Source organism: Patiria miniata, unplaced genomic scaffold, assembly GCF_015706575.1.
Source record: "Patiria miniata isolate m_02_andy unplaced genomic scaffold, ASM1570657v1 HiC_scaffold_1, whole genome shotgun sequence".
NCBI lineage: Eukaryota > Metazoa > Echinodermata > Asteroidea > Valvatida > Asterinidae > Patiria > Patiria miniata.
The window spans coordinates 9097121-9118267 of record NW_024037047.1 but is presented as its reverse complement, the minus strand read 5'-3'; the positions used below and the strand labels follow the sequence as shown (position 1 = coordinate 9118267).

Genomic DNA, 21147 nt, shown 5'->3' with positions numbered 1-21147 from the left:
GAGCCAAATTTTGATTTTCACATTTAGGCTTAGTTTGTAGGATTTTTTTGCTTTAGAAGCATACTCACCCTCTTTATAGGCTAATCAGAAAGTGCTGCCTTTTTCAGATGTCTAATTTTTGTGAAATTTCATGTTGAAATTTTGATACGCAAACGTGTAAAAATGAATCTGGAAATTTCATGAAAAATATACATCTGAAAAAGGCAGCACTTTCTGATTAGCCTATAAAGAGGGTGAGTATGCTTCTAAAGCAAAAAAAACCTACAAACTAATCCTAAATGTGAAAATCAAAATTTGGCTCCGTCGACACGATTTTTGTACATGTGGATGTGTGGCCTATGTTTACGGAGGCAGTCCAGTAAACTGGCCACATTATGGGGCTATATTCTACTATGTCCCATCTATCACTTCTGGGATGCTTAGGTGTAATGTAGCTGGAGTTACCCAGCCCTGAGTTTTATCATTGGGTTGTCTATAAGGGCTGGAGCTAGTTTTTCTCGTAAACGAAAGTATAGGCAAAAAAATTTGGAAAAAAATGTTCAATTTTGTCCCCGTTACACACTAATTGCAACTGCAACTCACCCCAAACTTGCCTGGAATAACCATTAAACAGGTCCTTGAAGTAAAAAACGATCCACGATGAAGATTCAGCCTACAATTGCAGTGAAAACAGGAGGAATAACCGCTAACCTGACAAGCTTACGGGCATGGCCAGGACCGTAATTGGTTTGTGCACAAAAAAAAATTGTGTACAATGAATGGCGGTCGGTTACCGGTACCAGGCTGTCAACTATTCGTTTTTGCCGGCTGGCGGTTGGCTGTTGGCGCATGACGTCGCGCGGAAGCGTAACACCCGATGACTGTTTCATGCACTCATATGAAGTTTACCACTCGCATCACAGCTGCGGTACTGGAACCGCAACCGATAGTGCATGAAACAGTCAATGGGTGTTACGCTTCCGCGCGACGTCATGCGCCAACAGCCAACCGCCAGCCGGCAAAAACGACTAGTTGACAGCCTGGTACCGGTAACCGACCGCCATTCATTGTACACAATTTTTTTTTGTGCACAAACCAATTACGGTCCTGGCCATGCCCGTAAGGTTGTCAGGTTAGCGGTTATTCCTCCTGTTTTCACTGCAATTGTAGGCTGAATCTTCATCGTGGATCGTTTTTTACTTTAAGGACCTGTTTAATGGTTATTCCAGGCAAGTTTGGGGTGAGTTGCAGTTGCAATTAGTGTGTAACAGGGACAAAATTGAACATTTTCCAAAATTTTTTGCCTATACTATCGTTTACGAGAAAAACTAGCTCCAGCCCTAATAGACAACCCAATGATAAAACTCAGGGCTGGGTAACTCCAGCTAGGTGTAATGATGTTCAATTGCCGTAGATCCTGAATAGAGATCAGTGCACGTGGCCCCCAGACGATAAATGAATGGTACAGGAAACAGCCGTCGCATTTGCAACTTGCGCCCTCGCTCGACAAGCAATTTGCATAAACGCGACGTCACAGCTTGAGGTCATCTCTTGTCACATTCAAAATGGCTGCCATCACCGGACGTTTCACGAGTGCATATGGGCTCCGGAAAGATTCAAGAATATCTCGGAAAATTGAACATCATTACACCTAAGCATCCCAGAAGTGATAGATGGGACATCGTAGAATACAACCATATGTAAGAAATTCCCTGCAAATTTTATGAAAACGTCCTCAGTAGTGCACGGACCACGGTGTGTGGCCTTAGGTTCAGCGCAGCATACCGACGGCCACACTAGTGGGGCTAATAGACTTTGTGCAGGAACTCTGAGTGGTGGCCCAGTATGGAATTTTTTCTGACCACCCCAACTAGTTGGCGACATTGAGAACATATATAGGGGTACTTCTGAAATCAGAAGGCTTCTCTCCGTCAGAGAAGCCTTCTGATTTCAGAAGTAATATAGGGGTAATCCTAGCTCTACTGAGTGGAGCGTTGAATTACGGGTACCCCTCCATACCAACGCTCCACCGATTCGCCATACTTTGGTGACACCATCACAGTAGCATAGTCACCAACCCACGCGAGGACAAAAAGACCCAAAAAAACCGGTAAAGAGAATACAAATGAGAGAGACAGTTATCCTGGATTGATCTATACATTCTTGACATTCCATGAGACCCCTTATATTGTTCCCAAACAGCGAACATTTTGAAAAAAAACAGCAAAATAGTCTGAAAACTTACAGCTCAATGTGTTTGCAGGGAGGCTCAGTTCTTGAATCGACTTGTCGAATGAGGGCGTCTGACGTGACGTCACCGTCGTTGCTCGATTGAAGAAAAACAAGTCGCGCTTTATCCACAACTGTTTTGTGTAATGATACGTGCTCCTTGGGTGTGTTCAAAGCCCATACTGTCGTACGGCGCGGCGCGGATCGGAGCACGTATTATTACACGAAACAGTCGTGGATAAAGCGCGACTTGTTTTTCTTCGCGATCGAGCAACGACGGTGACGTCACGTCAGACGCCCTCATTCGACAAGTGGATTCAAGAACTGAGCCTCCCTGCAAACACATTGAGCTGTAAGTTTTCAGACTATTTTGCTGGTTTTTTTTTCAAATTTTTCGCTGTTTGGGAACAATATAAGGGGTCTCATGGAATGTCAAGAATGTATAGATCAATGCAGGATAACTGTCTCTCTCATTTGTATTCTCTTTACCGTTTTTTGGGGGGTCTTTTTGTCCTCGCGTGGGTACCTGTAATTCAACGCTCCACTCAGTAGAGCTAGGGTAATCCTTATTTTTAGGACACTTCTTTTTTTTACGAGTTCTGTTCAAAACTGACTTTTGCAGATGACTGTCCATTACCAAAGTGACTTTTGCAGGCTAAAGCAGCATTTTTCCCTCCAATAAACTCATGTTTGAAATTTTGAAACGCTTTCAAAGAAAATGTGACTTTCCTACCGTTTTTTGCAGTCAGACGTGAGTACTCCTAGGCACTAATTAAGTACAAAAACGTCCATCAAAATGCAGACATTTCCCACAGAACCGCTGCACAGTTTGCCCCTTAACTCCGCACTATACCTCATGACATACTCACGTAATATGCGCAGAACAAACATCGCTGGATTTTGTCGTTTTTTTGGCTAAAATGATGAAAAATATGCCCTTTCCGCACTAAGCCAACCTGACACTTGAAACGTGCACGCATATGATCCAGCGATGATTTTCAGTTGCAAAAGAAATGATAGTATGCGCATGCGTACAAATGCAAGTACTGTACCCCCCGCGGCGCACTCTGAGCGAACCAAAAAATCATTGCTGGATCATTCATATGCGTGCACGTTTCAAGTGTCAGGTTGGCTCAATGCGGAGAGGGCATATTTTTCATCATTTTAGCCAAAAAACCGACAAAATCCAGCGATGTTTGTTCTGTGCATATTACGTGAGTATGTCATGAGGTGTAGTACGGAGTTTAGGGGCAAACTGTGCAGTGGTTCTGTGGGAAATGTCTGCATTTTGATGGACGTTTTTGTACTTAATTAGTGTTTTGTGCTGCAAACAATTTTGCGGGGTTCTTCATCTACGTGGAGCCTCATGGAGCCTCATAGTTCTAGGAGTAAAACGTGAGATGTGCCCATTGTATTTCTCACAACACGAGTGATAGCCCAACACAATGAAAGCCCAATGCTGATTGGCTGCTAAAAAAATAAGTAAAATATTTTTTTTTATCAGCCAATCAGCAGTGAGCTTTTACATTGCATCTAGCTTTCACATTTGCCATCTTGGTTTTTGAGTCTGTTTTCTGGTTGTCGTCGTCTTTTAGTTCTACCCCTTAATTTCCCTCGTAAATCAAAGCCCTGCCCTCTTTCCACAAAATTAAAGTTTTGATAATAAAGAAGGTGTCATTACCACCTGTTCAGATGTGTCAAGAAATATCAGAATGTCACTTTTTAGTGTCATTTAGTCGGCTGTTTTGATGAGTCTTTCAAATATAGGAAAGGTTCCTAAATGTAAGGATTCCCCATATAGGTGTGTCATAGATAAAGGGCAGTGTTTTTAATATATGAAGAAAATTTGGGAGTAAAATGACGACGACAACGACAAAACGCAACACGAATATAAAGATGGCGATCACCGCGCGATGGACCATGTGTACCATGAGCACACAAGTCGCGCTGCACGACACCAACTGGCCTGTAAACCGCGTAGGACAATCGTAATTTCTACCCCAAGTAACTTTTCAAAAATTGCCAAAAATGTGTCAAAACATTGAGAGAAGTCTGTTTTAAAAGTTGACAATATCATTTTTTAGAAATAAAAAACATTCTTGATTCTAATTTGATAAAAACAAAACAGGGGCCCTACACTACACCATTGCCCTATTTTTCCCTTCAGTTACCTATCAGCCATCAGAAAGTGATAATAGGCCTGTGTCCTAAAAAGTCAGATTTAGCAGGGAAATGTTGAAGTAGGCCTGTTTTTGAAATTGAGAAAACACAGAAATTTTCAGACCAGTCTCATACGGTTTGTGCTCAGGGTGAAAAGTGATGGCCAGATACGGGAATCTTTCCAACCCCAGCTCCAATGCTCATCGGGAATTCAACATTATATGAGCTGGTGGTAGTCCAAGTAACTTATCGCTTTTTCAACATTCAGACATGGTCTGGCAAGTAGGTCACCAGACCATGTCTGAATGTTAAAAGGGCGATAAGTTGGGTTCAAGTTAATCGGACTACAGCTGGAGGCACACATCTGGCTTTTGTCCAGCAACCAAAATATGGCAGAGGCTGTAAAAAATGGCCTCGGAAAAGCCATTGAAATCATGTTTTTTTTTCATATTTTAGTTTAATAAAGCTAGTTTGAGTAACTCCAGCTCCAATGCTCATCAGGAATTCAACATATAGCGCTAAAACTGTGTTGTGCACAGGCACAGGAATATACGGGAACATGGAAATCTTATGCTTTCAAGGTTTTGCCACCTCAAGAGACCTTTATATTTTAATACTATAAATATTATTTTTCATTTCTGTCATGAAGAGGAAATTTATGTGTTTGAAATTGATACTAGATTCTAAGAGGCCCTAAAAACGGGACTCTCTGTATAGGTCTGTATCACAATATGGTCCTTTTCCCCTCTATTAATCCCAACCCAGATTGTGATACAGATACAGAGAGCCCTGTTTTTCAGGGCATCTTAGAATCTACAACATACTTTTAGCTCCATGCAGCTCCATGTCGAATTCCTGATGAGCATTGGAGCTGGAGTTACTCAAGCTAGTACTAAGCATTGTTCTGTTTCAAGTCCACCATTTGTTTCGTAAATGATTGCTGCATGGCGTGAAGTAAGTTTAATCTCATCTGGGTTTGGATAATAGGGGAAAAAGTTTAGTATAGGCCAAATTTCACAGCCTCCGCCATTTTCCAACTGCTGGACAAAAACTAGATGTGCCTCCAGCTCTACATGTCTAATTCGTGATGAGCATTGGAGTTTCTCATCTCCATCTTGTATGGCAAGTTTTCAAAACCTTAATTTTTGGGACTGTCATAGACAGTATAGAGAGTTCCAAATTTTTGGACTAGCGTTTCTCAAGCTAGAGCTGGGGGAACAACTATTGGAAAGAGTTCCATACCTGGACATCACTTGACACCCGGTGCACAAACCCTATGAGACTAGTCTGATAAATTTGAAGTGTATTCTCAGTAAAAACTTCAATATTTTTCCTGCAAAATTTGACTTTTAAACTTGTTATCCCTTTCTGATGGCTGATAGGTCACTGTGGGGAAATATTAGTAATGTCGATGCAATATGTATGGAATTCTTCCCCAACTATTTTTTCCCCAGCAGTCAGAAAATGACGGAGGCCATGAAAAATTGCCTCAACTGAAATTGTCCTTTTCCCTGATTATCCAAACCTAGTTGAGATTAAACTCACCTAAATACCATGCAGCAGTCATCACAAAGCAAAGGATCGACTTGAAACAGAACTACACTGGCTAAAATATGGGGAAACAATGATGATTTTGGTGGCTTTTCAGATAGAACCGTCGCGTCGCAGCCGTGTTGTGGCGACATTTACAGCTCGCATCTGAAACTGGTATGGTATCCACATATACATCGCACTGGATAGAGACATGTACACGGTATGGTTACCATACTATTTTCAGGTGCACGTTGTGATTTCAAATTTTGACCCCTCCCCCTAGATATCCCACTGGTCATGGCTTTCAATAGTATACAACTGCTTAATGTGCAGTTGCTTTATATTTCCAGTGTGTTTTTGGTCCAACGTAATAACACCAAAATGGATGAGAAGCAGGGACCAACTTCTGATGATGTCCCAACTGGGGAGGTAACGTCAACCACAGTTACAGAGGGTGATGTTGTCAAGATGCCAACAGATGTGGCCATCACTATGGATGCTATTCCCAATGAAGATGAGGAGGACAAATCCAAAGGTGACTTGTTATTCTTTTACTTGGTGAAGACGTTTGCTCCTTTGCCAGGTCAGCTAAGTGTAATCCCATTCATGTGATTTTGTCCATTCTTGCTTATTGGAAACTTAACACTTTAACCCAGTGAAATTAATTTTGCTGCAAAATAGTTTAGTTGCTTTCCAGGTAAGTTTTTTAAATTGGGGGGAATGAGGGTTCAATTTCATAAAAAAAAATTGCACCTTTACTTGGTACTTGGTACTTGGCGGTTATCCTGAATACTCCACGTGGAAGTCTAGCAAGGAGGCCTTGGGGAAGTGGAGCTAAATTAAATCCTTAACCCTAACCCACCTCACTCCTCCAAAATCCTCCTGGCGGTTTTGGAGGATTCTAGAGGATTGAGGATGAATGGTGATTGAATCAAATGAGGATTCTGGAGGATTGAGGATGAATGGTGATTGAAGCACATGAGGATTTTGGAGGATTGAGGATGAATGGTATATGAAGCACAAGAGGATTTTGGAGGATTGAGGATGAATGGTGATTGAAGAACAAGAGGATTTTGGAGGATTGAGGATGAATGGTGATTGAAGCACATGAGGATTTTGGAGGATTGAGGATGAATGGTATATGAAGCACATGAGGATTTTGGAGGATTGAGGATGAATGGTGATTGAAGAACAAGAGGATTTTGGAGGATTGAGGATGAATGGTGATTGAATCAAATGAGGATTCTGGAGGATTGAGGATGAATGGTAATTGAAGCACATGAGGATTTTGGAGGATTGAGGATGAATGGTGATTGAAGAACAAGAGGATTTTGGAGGATTGTGGATGAATGCATTTTGAGGCAGGACTGTCTGATGATTTTGAAGGATTTGGCGTTGGTTTATCCTTCATTTAAACACGAGTGCAAAGTTTTGGGATGAGGAGGATTTTGGAGGATTGAGGATGAATGCATTTTGAGGCAGGACTGTCTGACAATTTTGAAAAATTTAGGCGGAGTTGCAAAATTTTGGAGGATTTTGGAGGATTGAGGATGGTTGTAAGCAACAAGGGCCTAGGGGGTTAGGGTTAAAGGTGTTGTGGTTTGGGGCGTCTGTGGTGTCTTGAGGGAGCTTGTTCCATTTCCGGATAGTTCTGGGTAGGAATGACTGCATATAAATGTCTGTCCTTGCAGCAATTTCTGTGAACTGGTGGTTGTGAAGTCTACGAGGTGGTGCTGGTTTGGGGACTATGGATGATGGGTTAATGTGAACTATGTTGTGTATTATTTTAGTAGGTAAGTTGGTTAACTTTCCTTCTCTCTTCCAGTGAAGACCAGCCTAGGGTTGTCAACATGTCGGTCACACTGCTCAGTCTGGAATAATCTCGCATTACGAAACGAGCAGCCCTCAGTTGCACTTTTTCCAGGGCTGTTATGTTCTTAGCTATGTGAGGGTTCCAAGCAATGCTGCCATATTCTAGGTGTGGTCTGACTAGTGCTAAGTACAGCTTTTCTTTGACTGATCTGGATGCAGAATGAAAATTTATTTTGATGAAGTTCAATATACGACTTGCTTTGGAAGTGGCATGTGCTGTTTGGTGATTCCAACTTGGGTTATTCTGAATGATTATTCCCAAATATGTCATGTTGGTTTTCTCTACGAGGTTGGATCCTAACATGGTGTACAGTGTGTAGTTAGTTTTGCCGGGGGCCCGCTTCCCGGAGATTCGCATAATGTTACATTTGCTGGAGATAAATTTCATTCCCCAGGTTTGCTCCCAGTGAGCCAAGTTGTCCAGGTCTTTTTGGAACATCAGTTCATCAGTTGATGAGCAGATCTTCCGATATAACAGGCAGTCGTCAGCGAAAAGGCAAGTTGTGCCAGTCACCGATTTGCTGATGTCGTTGATGAAAAGTAAAAACAGGTGGGGGCCAAGCACGGTGCCTTGTGGTATGCCACTGTCGACACTTTGCCATTTCAAAGATTTTCCATTTACCACAACTCTTTGTGACCTGTTGGTTAAGAATTCCCTGATCCATCTCTGTGTTTTTCCCCTTATCCCGTAGTAGTCTAATGTTTGGACCAGTTTTTGATGAGAAACTATGTCGAATGCTTTGGAGAAGTCAAGTACTGCCATATCTGTGGTGATTTGTTACGAGTTTGGATTTGCAGGACAGGCCTTTACGAAAAGCATGTTGGTTTTCGTTCAGGATGTCGTGTTCCTGGAGGTGTTTCATTTATTGGCTATCAATGATGTGCTCTAATAACTTAAAGCAAACAGAGGTCAACGACACAGGTCTGTAGTTTGCCGGGTCCGCACGAGAGCCTTTCTTAAAAATGGGTGTTACGTTGGCTTTCTTCCAGTCAGATGGAAGAGAACCCAGGTCAAGTGATTGTTGGAATATGAATGCGAGTACTGGGGCAACTTCATTGGCAGCTAGTTTCAAGTTGAGCGACGTCAGTAACTTGAGGACTCCTCTAACAGACACGGTGATGTTTGTCAAGTCTGGGTTGGGACTCGGTGGTAGAACTGGCTGCACATCGGTGTCATCCCTGCTGAAAACACTACAGAATTGGTCTTGTAGGGTTTCAGCTTTTTCTTGGTCAGATGTGATATTTTTCCCGTTGGGTTTCAGAATCTGAACCCCTGTGTTGTCTTTACGAGTGCTGTTTATGTAGCGCCAACATTTCTGGGGGTTACCTGTAGATGTAGTTTCTTGTAAATGTGTGCGTTTAGCCCTTCGGATTTCGCTGTTCACTTGCTTTTGCAAAAGTTTGAATGTAGACCGCTTGTTACTGCCTTCACATAGCTGCGCTCTTTCTTCCTGCAGCAGCGGATTAGGACAGTAGTGAGCCATGAGGGTCTAGAATGTCCCTGGACTGGTTTTTGTGGTACTAATTCGTTAGTTTTCAGCCTGTCCCTAAAAATACTCCAATTTGCCTCAACTGTTCTGGTTTCTGGAGATGACTGCATGAATTCGGTCTTAAGCTTGAGGACAGATTTTTTCAGCTTGGATTCATCCACATCATTCCACTTAAAGATGGTCCTAGGGGGCTTGACAGAGCGAGGTGCGGTGATGTTTATGTCAGCTAACACTGTTGCGTGATCACTAATTCCGGAGTTGCTGTAAACATTACAAACCAGAGTTGGACGTGTGGTGAAGAGCAAATCGAAGATGTTATCTGTTCCTGTAACTGGGTCTCTCCTTGTAGTAAAATTTGCCTTTTGTTCGAGATTGTAGTCATCTGCGATGTTGATAATTTTGGATTGAATACCGTTTGCCGAGAAAGTACATGTACCAGTCCTTGAGTTCCAAAGCATGCCTGGGATGTTGAAGTCTCCTCCAAGAATGATGAATGGGGAGTTTACCTGAGCCTGCAATTTACTCAGACTTCTGTCTAGGTTTTCTAGAGATTTTGGCCTGTAGGAGTCGGGGGCTCTATAATAGCAGAGATGAAGATGTCCTCTCCTTTTGGCTTGAGCGGTAGTTGGCACCCGAGTAATTCACAACCATCTTCAGAAAGTTCAATGGCTGAGAAACCATCCTTAACCAAGATAAAGACACCTCCGCCACGTCTGTCGTTTCCTCTGTCCTTGAACCTTCGTTCAACTGTCAAACTTGTGAATTTCTGATGAATGAATGCAAAGTTTACAAAGCCATTCATATCTTAAAACATTCATTCTTTTATAAAGCCCTGTCCGCACTGGACTTTTTTTGGTCAAACTTACCAAGACTATGGGTACTTTTCCCATTTTAAGTCCAGTGCGGACAGCCTAGGACGTTTTCCTCTCAGTTACTTTTCCTGAGTCCAGCGGTTACTTTTACTGGCCAACTGCTGCCCAGGAAAACTGACCACGCGCCCAGGAAAATTGACCAGGTCACTTTTCCCGAGAGGATAAGTCCAGTGCGAGTCGGTAAAAGTGGCTCAGGAAAGTGAAATCCGGCCCGAGTGCGAGTATTATGCATACAGAAACAGCACGATCCCACACGTGATGTGGCCGAACATTTTGTGGAAACACGTACGCTGCGGTGTGTCAAGTCCGAGCGGTAAAATCTTGTTATAAATATATTTTAACGGAGAATACATTCACAGAAAATATCAAGATCACTTTCTGGCATGTCTGGGAAATACTTTGCAGTTATTCTTTTTCTCCACCAATGTTTGTTTTGTATTATCTACGATCCAATTTCGTCCTGTTACGCCGTATAGTCTGCATGGCACCGTACGTAGGCCGCAGTCCCTGGTTCCGGTCCTACAGTGTACATCATAGCTTTGATTCTGTTAGCATGCGGTGGGAACCAGCGATTACCGATGGAACTGCTGCCGCATGGCTTCGATGTCGTCCATCACAAATGCGTCATAATAGTAGGCATTTTCGTCAAGATTTATCGTCAAGATGAAATAACATCGTATGTTACGATTATATTGTGCATTTTAATGGTGTGTGTAATATTATACTGTGCGTATCGGGGGCTGAAAAAAAATGTGATCGGCATTTTATTTCCTGTGCGCGTGACTGTGACAGCTCGGTCACTTCTCCCACACGGTCTGCATGGTCTGGGTAAAATTTCCCGTGTCGAAAGTCCAAGTGCGGACAGTGGTCACATTTGACCATTTCTCATTTTACCATCGTCTCGGTAAAACCTTCCCCCAAAAAAGTCCAGTGCGGACACGGCTTAAGATGGAATTTTGCGTCGTGAGTGATTTTTTTCCAAATTTCACTCGGGAGGTACCACACTGAGTATACAGTGTTTATACGTCAGTGCAGGGCGAAACCTAATTTGATTCATTCTTTTGTTGATTAATACAAAGCCCATTAAAAAAGGCAAATAAATATATCAAAATATTATGAGGCATCAATCAAGTATCAAGTATCAGAAAAGCATACTAGTTCAAATACCAGAATGGTGATAGTACATAGCATTATTTGTGCTTGGCAGTTTTGAATTACGCACACAAAAACAGCAGCTTGTAGAAATTGGTCATTTTTGGGAACCGTCCAAATTAAGATATTTATATATAGGTTTATCTCTAACTTTACAATGAGGTTCATATTTTAAAGCATTAATCTTTTTTCAGGTACTGTGTACAATTGTTGTACATCTATATTAACAGTATTCAACTTTGGGATGTTTCTTATTCAAAATTTGCAATTCATTGATCTGTTTGTCAGTGTGAACTGATTTTGTTATGCAGTGTCTCACTTGAAAACTCATAATTAAACTTACAAATATCTCATGCTTAAAAAAAAATCAAAGTAAACTTATTTTCTCTGATTGGAGTTGGTCTTTTAATTTGTTTGTTTTTGTGCATCAGGTCTTGACCCACAAGATAACCATTCCACCAGCACCTCTGACGTACAATGTACGGTGGCTGGTGCTGCCAGTCATAACGGATAATTATCACTGTCGGACACAACAGCACTTCACCTCAGAGATCTTCAACATTTTGGATTTGCGGTGAGTTTGCTCTCTATGCATTCAACTCTCGATAATGATAATACAGTTTGTGCTCTATTAAGAGTTCACTATGTTTTCCATGGTGAAGATTTCTCAGGGTCTTTTTGTAATTTTGTATAACAGAATTTAAAGGCAATTGGATGAATTTCACTAAAACCTGGAAATATCCTAGCCTCATGTCTATATGAAAGTAATGGTAAACTGCATGTAGAAAGTTGTCATCTTTTTTCCAGTGCACTTTTTACAATGCCTGTACACTTTAATAGTTGTTTTTACTGTTGCTGCGATATCGCTTTAGGTATTTTCTGTGTAACTTGTAAAACTAAAATTCATTGGATTGAAAATGTACATGTACACGTAGCAGTTTGTTGTTAAAGTAGCTGAGTGACTGCCTGTGCCTCGTGCACAATGAACAAACAGTCACATCAACCCCAACCAAAACACTTTGTAACTTTTCGTCCTCAAACAGCAGTGACACTGAAGTTCCAGCTCATGACATCACTGTATTGCTCATGAATATGGAACTTGGCACTTTTATTTCTAAAAAATATTTCAAAGCCTAGAGCATCGTAACCCTTCATCAACTAAAAACCTCAAGATCTGTTTCAAACGCACTTAAGTATCTGCAGTGGAAAATGTAGGGTTATACATACAAATGTACAGTGTAGATGTTTGTGCCAATTCATGTAGATTTTCACACAGACAAAATTTAAAAACAAACTTGCTCATTTAAACGCACACAAAAATCTCATTCAAGTAACATTTAACCTGTACATAAGTATGCAGTTTTGTAATCCATTTTCCTAGACAATCATTTTCAAGTATTTCTGAACCAAGAATGTAAGATTTGCTGTGATCTGGCAGATGCAAGATAGGCGCAGATACAAGTGGCGCTTTCAGCGTGCTCAATGCATGTTCCTGTGCCTCTTCCCATTTCACATGATTGGTTTTCCTTTCTTAGTCAGATCTGTAATCGGCACTGCAATGGCTGAAAAGTTCGGAATGAATTTGCAATAGTAATTCACAAGGCCCATTAGTGATCGAACTTCCTTTTTCATTCGTGGACGAGGATTTTTGAGATCTTTTCCGTCTGTGGCTTTACAACACCGTTTCCTACAATGTGCCCTAGAAAATCAAGGGAATCATATCCGGCCATACATTTCGTTGGTTTAGCAGTCAAATTTGCCTTGCGCAAAGGGTTCAAAACATCTTGAATTGTTTCGATGTGTTGTTCCCAAGTATCCGTGTATATCAGAATATCATCAATGAAATTCACGACATGCTGTATGTTTTCCAGCAATTTTCTCATCATGCGTATGAAAGTAGCCGGTGCATTTACTGTTCTGAAAGGTAACACAGTGAATCGAACTATGTACTTTTTGAGGAGATTTGCGTGAAATGTGTGTGGCTTACGTTCATCTCAATCCAGTAGTCGTGTTGTGCAACTTTCCGTAATACAGGAAATGGCCCTTTCCATTGCATGAGTAATTTGTTTGCATCAGTTGGCAGGACAACTAATACTCAGTGGCCGGTATCAAACTTTCGATACATCAAGTACGCGCGTCGTAGTATTTCTTATAGAGAGTACTGGACTTTGCGAGTTCTTCTCAAGCTAGTTCGCAAGTAGACTCTAGCCGTTCACACAAGTCTATGATATATTGGTAAGTTGTCTTTACCTCTTCATCTAATTTTTCTCCAGTCCATAACTCTCTGAGGATAGTAAGAGGACCTCGTACTGAACGACCGTACATGAGCTCAAAGGGAGAGTACCCCGTGTTCTCTTGCGGAGATTCTCGATACGTGAACAACAGCGCAGGGATATACCGATCCCAATCACGCAGTCTCTCACTGCACATGCGCCTTAACATTCATTTCAGTGTACCGTTGAATTTCTCAACAAGTCCATTACAGATTGGATGGTAGGGTGTAGTTTGCAGTTGTTTCATTGACATAAGTCTGCCTATTTCTTTCATTAGATCCGATGTGAATTGTGCGCCCATATCTGATAGCATTTCATTTGGATCGCCCATTGGAGTGAAGATTTCAAACAACGCTTCCACTACGCATTCTGTTTCAATAGGGCTACGGCTTCCGGCTAGCGCGTCGCATAGTCGACCAAAGTCAGAATGTATCTATTGCCTCGTTCCGTGATGGCGTGAATTGGTCCTATCAAGTCTACGGCTACTCGTCTAAACGGCGTATCAATAAAGGTATTCTACCTACATGTAGAGTAACCTGGCCGACACGACCTTTCGCGACCGTTATTTGGCATATGTCACAGGAAATGCAGTATCTTTGGACGTCGCCTTGCACACCTGGCCAAAAGAAATTTGCAAGTACGCGGTCTGTTGTTTTCTTGATACCGAGATGCTTTGCCATGGTGGAATTGTGTGCATGCTTCAATACCTGCGAGTGCATTTTCCTTGGGAGTACCAACTGTGTGATTACACGATAGTTTTCTGTCGACGGTGAAGCGAATTCATGGTAGAGTAATCCGTCCGAGACGTAATACCTAGTTTCGTTATCCTTACCCTTTCGTCGGCTTTGACCTGTTTCCGCGAGGGTCAATAGCTTTTCCAACAACGGATTTTCATGTTGCGCTTTAATTATTTCCGTACAAGATTTGGAGAGATTTTGCACTTCGGGAACTTTAAGATGACGCAAGTTCGTGACTTTCTTTAGCTTTTGTGCTCTTGTCTCAACTGCAGCTGTTTTCTCGTCGCGAGGGCTTTGGCATTTCTGTTCCGGTGTGTCATTTCGTTTACCTGACCAACTGGGATCAGGATCACGCGGGTCTCTAACACCTGTTATGTTTCCCTATAAGATCGTACAAGGGATTTGGCATACACAATGCATTCACGGTTCCTACAAAATACAGCGAATCTATTTCAATACGCGCGACTGAAACATTCCGTGTACTGTCTAGAAGAACACACTTTTGTTTTGGCTCCAACATTTGTTCCTTCTTAACTAAACTCTGTTTGACGATAACCGTACTACATCCGCTATCACGCAGAACCTTAACCGTTTTGTTGCCTTACTGGAATTTGATTACCGATTGTACACGTGACACTAATCATGGGGACTTCATGCCCACAAGACAGTTTCAAATTTTCTCCTATTTGACCTGCACATTCGCATAGCGCAGGCCTCGATCTTGGGCAAAAAAGGGGCAGGCCACTTTGGCCTTGCCCCCATCAACATTCCACAGGGCACCAAGGCCAACTCAAGGGGGCACCAAGGCTAATCATTTCAAAACCTTTAAATTACATTTATTTACAGCCAGTGTACACGCGCCTATTTTCTAGGTCACATAAACAATCTCAGAGTATTCAGTTCTCGTACAAATGTACACCATGTCCAAAGAGCTTCGTTTCCGATTTCGCTTTATCGCTTGTAGCTTTTAATGTTCTGATCAAATTTTTAAATAAATCGCTTTCTTTGTAATATAATACAGTTGATGTTTCTGTAAGATAACATTTGACTAATGTTGATCTGGAATCTTCAAACTTAGGCACCCAAAAAGCACTGTAAGCAGGCGGAGCCGAAGAAGACCGAGTTTTGGAAAATCTCGGTAACGGTCGTCAAATTCAAAATTGTACATAACACAGCAAAAAATTCGCCCATACGATCCCAGTATATTTGATGCACAGTTTTCTCTAAACGAAAGCAATGAATATGAATTATCAACTCATTTAAAATAAAATTAATTAGCAGTTAGCAGTTAATTAAACTATATTATACTCGGGCGCTATCCGATTGTCGGCGAAACTTCAGAAATTTTCGGTAAAAGGAGGAATTCCTCCCGTTTTAGTCATGTGACGTAAATTGTAATACAATGTATTACTGGAGGCTATCGGACCTAAGATTCATCAGGAATAGTCAGAAATCTTTTGGTCTGGGAACCAGACTAGCTTATCGAGCCGCATTCGGAGCCGCCTCAACCTCCTCCTCATGGGTTTCAACCTCCTCCTCATGGGGACCAACTCGCAGTTGCATTTTGTCCAAACATTGCCTTGCCCGATACCCATTGAGACGAGGTTGAGACGGCTCTGAATGCGGCTCGATAAGCACAGACCCACCAACCTTTGGGATCAAAAAACTGTATTCTGAATCTCCAAAAATTGCATTTTTCATTACAAAACTGTATTTTTCAAAAATATGCATAGACGGGCTATACGAACAAATAAATGTGGCTGCAATGCTCCATTTTTAATACATCTTAATTAAAGTTATCAAAAAAATGACCAGAGGTCTTCCTGCGGGTGGTAAACCCAATCAAACAATTTGCATGAATAAGGATATTGATTATATCTTACTCATAAAAAATTTCTTTAAAAACTATTCAATGCAAGTCTACCTAAACATAAACTAAAGACTAGACTTCCTCATGTTTGAAATAAATAAACCTTTAATTAATGCAGGTGAAACATTCATTTGGCCATGTTCAGACACCGTGTTAGCTAAAACGGTAAAAGTTAAAACGGTCGCTCGCCACGGGAGGTCCGGCCGTCGTAAAAAATAAAACTACCGAGCGTCCAGACATCGTTTTAAGTATAGCAAGTTCAACTCAAAGCAGTTTATCTTAGTTTCTAAGGTCACGTACAACATCCGCCTCAGCAAAAACCGCGTGCTACAAAGAGCCTTCACTCTTCGTGGTCTGAGCCTCTCACCGTGTGATGCGTGTTGCCATGCTGTGTTTGACATCGCAGCCCCGGCCGGTCATGTAGCGTGGCATGCGGTAAACATGACGACAGTCACTTGTCCAGCGCGGCGATTCCCCCATTTTTTAAGTATCGTGTCGGCCTTACACCATTTGTGTTAAAATTTTTGGGGCTATTTTCTGTACCTTTCGTGGTGCAGAAAGACATAAAAATTTTCTAAAAAGTTGATTGAAAACAAACACGTCATTGAACAGATTTCACTGCACTCATCAACTTGACAACTTGCCCGCACAATATGTCAGTCACGTGAAAATACACATGATATTAACGTTGCAATATTGACCAATCAACGCTAAGGTTTTCCTGGTAGTTGAATATATTAGTGTAGTATGATAATTACGCTCCGGTTAGCGGTTGTTGCATTGGCATATATGCATAATGTACATCGTACAGTGGCACCGCGTCGTATGTTGGGCCGTAGCCGAAAGATCGGGAAGGGCTGCGCGCCGGGGTATGGTGTATGAGATGACCCGCGTGTGTACGTACGTACGAACACAACAACGATAACCATAAAAAGACGTGTATTAGTTCGCCGCGACTAGACGTTTGTTGAATGGTGTTTGTACATGTATGCACAGATCCTCTACACAATATCCGTGATGTGTGATTGTCATGACGGGACATGCAGAGGTAAAATACAAACATGACAAAAGGGCACGCTGGCCAAGTTGGCCGCGACGTGTATTTTTTGAAGGGGCATTGCGGCCAAGTTGGAAGGGCATGCGGCCATTGGCCGCGGTAAAGATTGAGGCCTGATAGCGATGAATTTTTGGTTATGCACCCAGCAACTTCTTGAATTTCTTGCCCTGTTTCTTCGTCGGTTCGTTCTGTTACTTCCAGACTGGCAGATTGAGCTACATAGCCGTATGAACAAGAACAATACAAGCACTATCAAACTACAATGTAATCCTAGTGCAAGTGCGTTTGTGAGGGGAGATTCCAGAAATACCTACATTTGTAACTTACGCAACAACAGCTTGATTCCATGTGACTTTACGTTACATAATCGCCAACATGACATGACAATCTGTCTAGGTATCGCAATTTGGGCTTCTCAATGCATGCTGCCTAGCAAGGGCTTCCATAAACCACCTTGAACATCTATCCTGTATAACCACACACCTAAGACTACTGGCTTTTTTACATTTGTTTTTTTTTCATTTCCCAGACGAGCCCCCATTTGTCACATTCCCTGGTTTGCTCCTCCCCAAGAAATATAACCCTCAGTAGTCTGGTACACCGTCACACAAAATAAATTGTCGAGTAAATTGACAATTTATTTTGTGTGACAATTTATTTTGTGTGACGGGTGTACCAGACTTCTGAGGGTCATATTTCTTGGGGAAGGGCAAACCAGGGAATGTGACACTGACAGTTGGTTGCAATCTGTTCTGGGCCTGCACATTACTGATGACACAGGAAGTATTGACAGTTCCCTACTTTAAAGTAAAATACGTTTCTATTCTTGATAATATGCTGTGAATGTTTCTCGTTACCAGTAAGGTGTTTCATGGTAATATGCGCCAATCACAAGATGGAATTTTTGCAGATGAAAATCAAATTAAGTTTCGCCCTTCTCCGACGTATATACACTGTTTACTCAGTGTGTTAAGGGCCTGTCACATTATATGCGATCTCATAGGAGACGGCGACCAAAAATATTTCATAAATTTAACAATCGCAGCGAGGACGCAAGAAAATGACAACTTTCTGTATCAAAGAAGCTCAAGCTACGCTCATACTGTGCTCTTCCCACGCTTACGATGCGCTCAACTCGCTTTCTATTCGCCCCCGTCAAGCTCAATTACTCGATCTAGTCGCTGCCGCTGCGCTGTCACTGCGCTCACACTACACTCTGTTTGCTGTTGATATGTCCTTGTAGCTCACGTCGCGCTCTCTATTAAAATACGCTCATGTGATGTCACTTGCGCAGTATAAATACCACGACAAAACGGTCAATACACAGTTCAGTTTCAAAATTATTCTACAAGTTCATCGCAGTCAAGTTACTTTCTCATGGAGACTACATCGACTGTCTTGTGCCTAGGCTGCCTCAATGCCACTTCAATGTCGCACGATTCACGCTCGCACAGCGCCCGAGTTGCGCCCTGGCCAGAGCGCAGAGGTGTTGCTATTGTTTTGAGCATGTTCAAAGACCTTGGCGCTCATCGGAGACCATTAAGACCCTCCGGCGCCCATCTGGCGACCTATGTTGTTGTCGCTGCGATCTAGTAGTTGTTTTTGCGCCCCAGCTATTTTTCAAGGATGCAGTAAGAGCGCACATAAGATCGCAGACAGTGTGACAGGGGCTTTACCTCCCGAGAGAAAGTTGCCTCATACATGAATATCAATGCGTTGTGTACCGCGTGTGCAAGCACCGAGAAAAAGGAACATTGTTCTTGACAGCTGTCCAGTGACTGCTGACTCGCTGTGTGTTGTGCATGCCCTTGGCTTGGTGGCTTGCTGCTGCTTGGCCTGGCAGCATGGTGCTCTTGCTCATTTTCTGCATGTGGAATCACATGAAGCCCAATCTGCTTCCCTGGCTGCAATGGTCGGCTGGGATTCCGTCTTGGGAAGCAAGGACAGCACATGTCTTACCACTCGACCACCGAGCTAACGGGATTGGGTGGCCGGTTCGAATCTGATGTACATAGCAGCGGGTACCGCATAAACTATTATAAGATGGAATTTTGCGTCGGGGTGATATAAATCAAATTAGGTTTTGCCCTGCACCGACGTTTTTTAAACACTGTATACTCAGTGTATTACCTCCCAAGTGAAAGTTGGAAAAAATCACTTGGGTGGGACTCGAACCCACGACCTCCTGCTTTCTAGTGCAGATGTCTTACCACTGGACCACCAAGCTAACGGGATCGGGTGGCCAGTTTGAACGGAAAATTCCATCTTATAATAGTTTAGTGGTACCCGCTGCTACATGTATGTACATCAGATTCGAACCGGCCACCCGATCCCGTTAGCTTGGTGGTCGAGTGGTAAGATATTTATCGAAAAAATGATGTCTTTAAAGACAGTCTCTGGCAAGAATATCAGGAACACACCAACAATAATTGTTGGCACCCAGAGTCCTGCTGATATCTTTGCTGCTCGAGATTTAGAGGCTTTTTCCTTGAATGTCAGAGGATTGCGCACTGCAGAGAATCTCTCAGCTGCTATGATCACTACAAAATAACTAGAAACAGCAACAAATATGTATTTGAATCCCAGGACATACCGTTATTTTGTTTTACCGTTTTGGATTTCCTCAAAAACAACAACCGTGAACGAACAATTGACCGTTTTGTCATTTTACAGTTTTGTAAAACGGTATTAAGTCGACACACAAAAAATACTTTTTGTTGTTGTTTTTAATTGTAGAAAGCATTAAACGGTTAGTTGCTTTATTTTTAGAGTGTTGTTTTACAAAATCATGACAATGACAAAACGGTCAATAGTCTTGCCGACCATTTATTTGGATTTAGGTTCGGCAATTAAGCAATGCACCTAGGAATGTTAATGCGTCCTTGGGATCGAGTCATTGCCTGGGCCTTCTTACATTTTCGTTCTCACAACAGAATTTGCGAATTAGCTATTGAAGAGCCGCGTCGACTTAAACTCCAATTTCCTTCAAAATATCTGCAACTTCATCAAACGTCTTACCATCCTGTATCCATTGTGAAAAGTAATGCCCTCCCTTGCAGTTTTCCAGCGCCATTTTTGCTTGCAACTCTTTAAGCCCCACCAACTGAATCACATGAGAAGGGGTCAGGGTCCGCGCCAGGAATCACACCACGCATTAATTATGCCGAGCCAACACTCGTGTAAAGCAGGGTCCCCCTCCACCCCCTTGCCCACCGCCACAAAATGCACCACGGACTGTTAACTATGACACTAAAATAAAAAAACAGTGTGTATTCAATACTGACCGTTTTGCTGTTTTTCAAAGTTATTTGTGTAAAACTGTAAAACAAAAATAATGGATCGTTGTGCTATAATGAATTTTCCTAAACTTATAAAACGGATAAACCGTATTTATCTTAATACTGTTTGTCGTTTTATAAAACTGTAAAACGACAAAACGGTCAATGGTTCGTTTACTGTTTTTGTTTTTGAGGAAATCCAAAACGGTAAAACGAAATAACGGTATGTCCCGGGTTTTATTTGACACTCTGGAATGCTTTGTACACTTCAGATGCACACAATACAAATATACATTGAGTCATAAGGAAGAGCAAGTCAGCCACGGCCAGATTGGATAAGTAGATGTTGATGATTGTACGCATTGACTTCACTCGAATGACTGTGAAGAGAAAGACAAAGTTTAAGAGGAGGCCGATTGGTGCATTGATTTCAGTAATTAACCATGGTATTTGTTAATTTCTTTTATGAGTCTTGATAAAGTTCTCAAGGTGCTTTTCAACTTCATCGTTCTCCATATCCAACATTTGATTCAGATGTAGCAAAGAGTGTTCTGTCCTATTTCAAGATCACTCCAGTTTTATACTAACAGCGAATATAAGACCTGGAGCAATGTGTAATTGAAATAAAAAGCTTCTGCATTTTTT

The 21147-nt window shown here is 42.0% G+C and overlaps 1 long non-coding RNA gene across 4 annotated transcripts in view; it reads left to right on the top strand.

Moving 5' to 3' along the window:
• LOC119722134 overlaps positions 1–21147 on the top strand; it is a 36421-nt gene that overhangs the window by 984 nt on the left and 14290 nt on the right. For all 4 annotated transcript variants that reach the window (XR_005270416.1, XR_005270413.1, XR_005270414.1 and 1 more), the window contains exons 2-3: positions 6252–6436; positions 11719–11861. This is a non-coding gene — a long non-coding RNA (uncharacterized LOC119722134). The remainder of the gene's footprint in view (positions 1–6251; positions 6437–11718; positions 11862–21147) is intronic.